Below are 6,000 nucleotides of genomic sequence, written 5' to 3' on the forward strand. Positions count from 1 at the left end.
TGTCACTATTATTATTTCATATATCTTTTATGTGACACTTATCCCTGTATGAAGAGTTAGATATAATGTTCTCAATTATACATGCAATGATAGATGCTCAATCTCATATTCTATTCTGTAATCAATAGTGATGATCGCTAATCCCTTCCCAGTGGTAAAAATATAAATAACGATACCTGGAATACTTCCCGGTTAAAATGCTGCATCGGTATTAATCTGTGCGCTTGCAGATCCCATTCATTATTTATTTAGAAGAGCAATTGCATATTTCAATACCGCGTCTCTTATATCATGCTGGGGATGACAACTTGGCTTAAGTGGTGTGAGGGATAGGTTTGGCATTTTTGGCTCCGTTACTAGATTTAGAGAACTTAGTCTACTTTTGGTAATGATGTTAAGAATACCCAACAAGCATTTTTGGCGCCGTTGCCGGGGAAGGTTGATTACCAATCAGGAATGGAATAAAAGATTTTGAGTTATCATTCGCATCACTAATATGATTGAGCTTATCTATTCTCTCATACAGTTTTACCCCGATATTTTTCTATTTTATCTTATGCAGGAGAATGTATGAATAGAAGACATCTTCCAGGAAATTTTGTTGACAATCCCGAAGCATTATTCAAGAAGACGAGAGCCAAGAAGAAATCATCAACACTTCACGAAGAAGCTTCATCCAATCAAGAAGATCACCGAAACTTGTCTTCAGAGTTCGAAGCCATGGCGAACAAATCGATCCCTGAGTTCTCAGCTCCCACTACGGACAACATCCGTACTGGACCTGCTGCAGAGATCGATGGCAACTTTGAGCTCAAGCCTGGACTTATCAACATGGTGCAATCCAACCAGTTCTGTGGGAAGGCACACGAAGATGCTAGTGCTCATTTACAACACTTCCTGGAGATTTGCAACACATTCACCATAGCAGGAGTTTCCAAAGACGCTATACTACTTCGCCTCTTCCCATTCTCACTGTTAGGAAGAGCGAAGCAGTGGTTCTACGCTACAAAGGAGAAGAATACTACGTGGGCACTCTGCTCAACAAACTTCCTGGCTAAGTTCTTTCCCATGGGCAAGACCAATGCTCTCCGTGAGAAGATTACGAGTTTTCAGCAACAAAATGATGAATCTGTTCTAGAAGCATGGGAGCGCTTTCAAGACTACATCCTAGAATGTCCCCATCATGGAATGGAGAGTTGGCTATTGATGCAGACATTCTATCATGGGCTCAGCAACAGTGCCCGAGAGACTATGGATGCTGCAGCTGGAGGAGCATTCTTATCACTTACTATACCACAAGCCACAACTCTTGTGGAGAATATGGCGTCCAACCAAAGCTGGAATGAAGAGAGGACCCAGACACGCAAGAGAGGTGGAGGTATGCATCAGCTGAAGGAGGTAGACATGCTGTCTGCAAAGCTAGACCTGCTCATGAAGAAGCTCGATGATAGAGCTGGAGACAAGAAAGAAGTTATGCACATCTACGACTCTCACATGACTTGTGAGGAGTGTGGAGATACTGGACACTCAGGCAACCACTGCCCTGAGATGCTTGAGGATGTGAACTACATCAACAACAACAACAACAACTACTACAACCGTCCTCAACAAAATCAAGGTTGGAATTAACAGAGGCCTAACTACTCAGGTAATTATCAAGGTAACAATTCTTACAACAATAATAATAATTTTCCACCTTTGAGAGAGTTAGTGTCTAATCAAAGCAAGCTAATGGATAATCTATCTAAGAAATTGGCATCTAATGATAAAATTCTAGAAAATATAAATAATAGAATGGATAATTTCTCTACTGCCATCAAGAATCAAATTAGCTTTAATAAAATGATTGAATCTCAGTTAAATCAAATAGCTGCTGCTGTTCCTACTACTAACCCCGGTATACCATCACAACCGGGAGGATTAGAATCTGCAAATCTTGTAGACGTGTTTGATGCAGGTAATTGGAGTAACCCCGTCACTGAATTTTCTACTGACCGTCTGCCGGTCGAGAGAGGCGATCCAGGACGCCCCGTCATCCCGATCTCCATCGGCATGGTGGACTTCCCAGAAGCACTCTGCGACTTTGGCTCTAGTGTCAACATTATACCCAGGGTACTCTATAAAAAATTCTTTACATATCCTTTATTAGAGACAACCATGTGTTTGCAGTTTGCAGATCAGACGATAACTTTCCCAAAAGGAATAGTGAAGAATCTTTGTGTCCGAGTTGGTACCTTATATGCCCCAGCAGACTTCGTAGTGGTAGAGACCGGAAATGATGAGAGAGCACCTATCATCCTAGGGAGGCCATTCTTGAACACCACAGGAGCTATCATCTACGCTAGTGCTGCCAAGATCAGTTTCTACGTCAAAGGGAAGAAGGAGACATTTTTCTTCAAGAACAAGACTACACAAATGCAAGATCAATCCAGACGTAAATCAAGGAAGAGGACCAATAGGAGGAACAAGAACAAGCAAGTGTGGACCGAGTCAGCTAAGATGGTCACTGTAGTCCATGGAGGCCAAGATCATCAACTTAAGTCACCGTTTTTGACCAAGAAGGACGACCCAGGAATGCCAAGCATCTACTGCTCCATAAATGGATACAACTTCTACAAGACGATTTGTGACACCGGATCGGGCGTCAACATAATGGCCACAGTCACCTATCGGCTCTTGTTCGGGACCATGCCACTAAGACCAACATACATTCAGCTCCAGATGGCAGATCAGACATTTCGAGAAGTTAAAGGAATAGTATCTGATGTCCCAGTCAAAATAGACGATCACTTTGTCTACACAGACTTTCAAGTTATTGACATGGGAGAAGACGAGTATGATCCACCCATCATCCTTGGAAGACCGTTCCTCAGCACCGTTAAAGCAATTATCTACATTGGAACCGACGAAGTCCATATGCACTTCCCCTCAGAGAAGGTACGCCGTTATTTTACTGACTCTAACTATATCGTTGAAGAATCTAAGCAGGTCAGAAAGAGACGCAACCGCAACCCGAGGAGGCAGATCATCAAGGACGGATGGACAGACTATGAAGGAGAAGTTGTAAGGTCAGAAGACGTAGAGTTTAAACAGAATTATCCAGAGGAGATTGAAGCACCGAGTCAGGTATGGAAAATGAAGATAACTATACATGAAGAGGAGGCGCTGCCGGAAGTACCGACTACACCATCCAACGAACCTCAGGACGATTAAGAAAATGGAGAGTCCCGTTCGGAGGACTTAAAAACACCGAACGCCTTGCCAAGAGGTAACTTGGTAGTTATCCTTTCCCTTTCAATTATTTCAATTATTTTACTTAGTTAATCATATTCATACTATCTTAAAAATAAAAGAAAATAAAAATGTGAAAAAAACAATAAGCCCCATGTGAGTATACGAGTGGCATAAAACCCATAAGTACATTCACTGTGGTGGCATAAAAATAAAATAAATATTTTTTCTGCTTTATAAAAACAAATAAATATAAAAACAGGGAGTAATATTTATTAAGGAGTCTCAACATAAAAAAGGCTAGATATTTATGCTAACACTTAACCAGTTCCACAAGCTTTGTTGTCTATTTGAGCTCCACAGAATTTAAGAATCAAGAAGACTAGCAGACGGAGGACATTCTAATCGCTGTCAGAATGCTGCTTTCAAATACACCTCTGCCACCTGCTAGCTACATCAAGAGAAATTACGTCAAAATTCAGCTTGGGGGAGAGCACCCCCATTTATATCGATAAGTATTTCTATCTATCTATCTTTATACTTATATTATTTTAGAATATAAATACACATAAACTATGGAAAACCAAATAAAGAGTTTATGCTTATATATATATTTTACTTAGTGTGTTTAATAAATAAATAAAGTGGCTATGCTAATCTGTATCTAAATAAAACTTAAGCATGGATATGATAAATAGTTGCTCTGCCTAATTTGCAAATTTTAAGTTCTCTCTCTCAAGTTTAGATATAACTGTTATAATTTAAATCTTGCTCTAGACCTAAACTTGTGGGACGAAAACTTGATCTGAAGTCTAAGTTGTTAACGGATATGATATAGGAAGGTTGAGCTGCTGTTATTCTGGAGAATTTTATCTTTAAAAATCTTTAAAATGTTGCATGATGAGTTTCTGTATGATGAGAGTTTAAATTCCTACCACAGCCATATATACATGCTTGCTAGACTTTGAGCCACACATTTACTATTTACTACTTATGAGCATTGAGTGTGGTCAAGCTGTGTAGACCCTTAGGAGCTTGTCATGTGGTTAAATCAAGATTTCACTTGCACGTTCACTCATATATGCTACTTCTACTCCGGAAGTACCATTCACATATATCCATACATTCCATCTCCAGAATCACCCAAAAATATTCTACTCCTAATCCGGGAGAGAATAACAAAAAAATATTTCTGTTTTCCCCTTGTGAAATAAATGCTCAAGTTATCTTGTTACTACCACTTGCTATATTATCTCAAGAGATGAATGCTTTAAAAAAAAAGAGAGATACGAGGAAATAAAAAGGAGCAAGTGCTCGGAACCTCGAAAGAAAGAAAAAAAAGAAAAGAAGAAGTGAGACGAGAGGTAAAAATGGACAAGTGTCCGACAATAGAATTAGGGGTACAATATACCCACCTGAGAGGAAAGAAAAAGAAGAGCATCTCATTCTCATCATAAAGTTTCAAAAGCAAGGAAGGTATGTATCCCCTCAAAGAGCAAAAGTAAAATTAGACTTCCACCACCATTGTTTTCACCATTGTTATCATCATCATCACCATACACCATTCATTCGCCACACATGCACATCTTGATTTGGCTTATTGATTTGTTTCTTTGGATCCATAGTTTGACTATACAATAAATGTCTTGTAAGTATGTATACTTTATCTCCCACCTATGAGCTCCAGATATTAAAGCCTTATTAGAGTAGGGTGAGAGAGAAGGCAATGTCACTATGCCTCATACCACAGATACCACATATATTGAGAGAAGGCATATACCATCATTGCCTTGGTAAGGATCCAAAAATACCACCAAAAAGAGACCTGAGAGAATCATACAGGGAATCTCTGAGTTTTATTTGAAAATCTGCAAAAACCCCAGAGCTATAGCTGATCAAGAATAAGAGACATGGCACTTGGCTAGACTGTTCTATCTTTTAACCACTCAAGACAGAAGTGACAGTTACAAGTCCCATGGTGAAGGTAAAGTAAGTAAGTTTTAAGTCTTGACAGTTTACTCTTACTCAGAGATGAGATCTTATTTAAAAGCATGTGTACCGTCAAATTTTTAAAGATATTGCAACTACTTATGATCCATAGCTGAGTCTATCTTTGCTCAGGGACGAGCAAGAGGTAAGCTTGGCGGAGTTTGTTGACGGTCCTTAAGTATCAAATTTAATTATCAAATAAATAAAGAAAAGGATCCAAATGAAATCAACATCTAGACTTAGGGTTTTATCTGACAGAATTCCACGAGTTCTGGTGTTTGTCTATTTCTGCAGGGGGTTATCAGGAAATATGGAAGAAAGGCCCACATGTCAGGATTACGTAAAGATATTAACGTGCTGCGCAATTATCTTACATCTATAAGACTCCAGAAGCCACGAGACCGAAGCGGAGGCGAAACGGGGCCAAAGACAGGGCGCCCGCCCTACCCCTGAGTCCAATCAGGACTCTGTTTTGCGGGAGATCTCCACCGACCTAAAGGATGAATCTAAACCATACAATCTATGTCGGTTTGATCCAACGGCCCATATTCACTTGGAAGGACTATAAAACCAGACCCCCTGGCCCCTGGAGGAGAGAGCCTCTCAACCCTAATTCATTGTTCCATCAAGGGAGAAGAAGCCTCTGATCAAGATTAGAGCCACCACATCAATTAGACATCTAGATTAGCATAGCTACATAGGATTAGAACTAGAAGGAGTCAATCTTCGATTGGTTTCCGGATCTGTCAGGAGGATTCTTGGTAATTCTCTAATTGTGCT

This window comes from Sorghum bicolor, chromosome 2 (assembly GCF_000003195.3).
Source record: "Sorghum bicolor cultivar BTx623 chromosome 2, Sorghum_bicolor_NCBIv3, whole genome shotgun sequence".
Lineage (NCBI taxonomy): Eukaryota > Viridiplantae > Streptophyta > Magnoliopsida > Poales > Poaceae > Sorghum > Sorghum bicolor.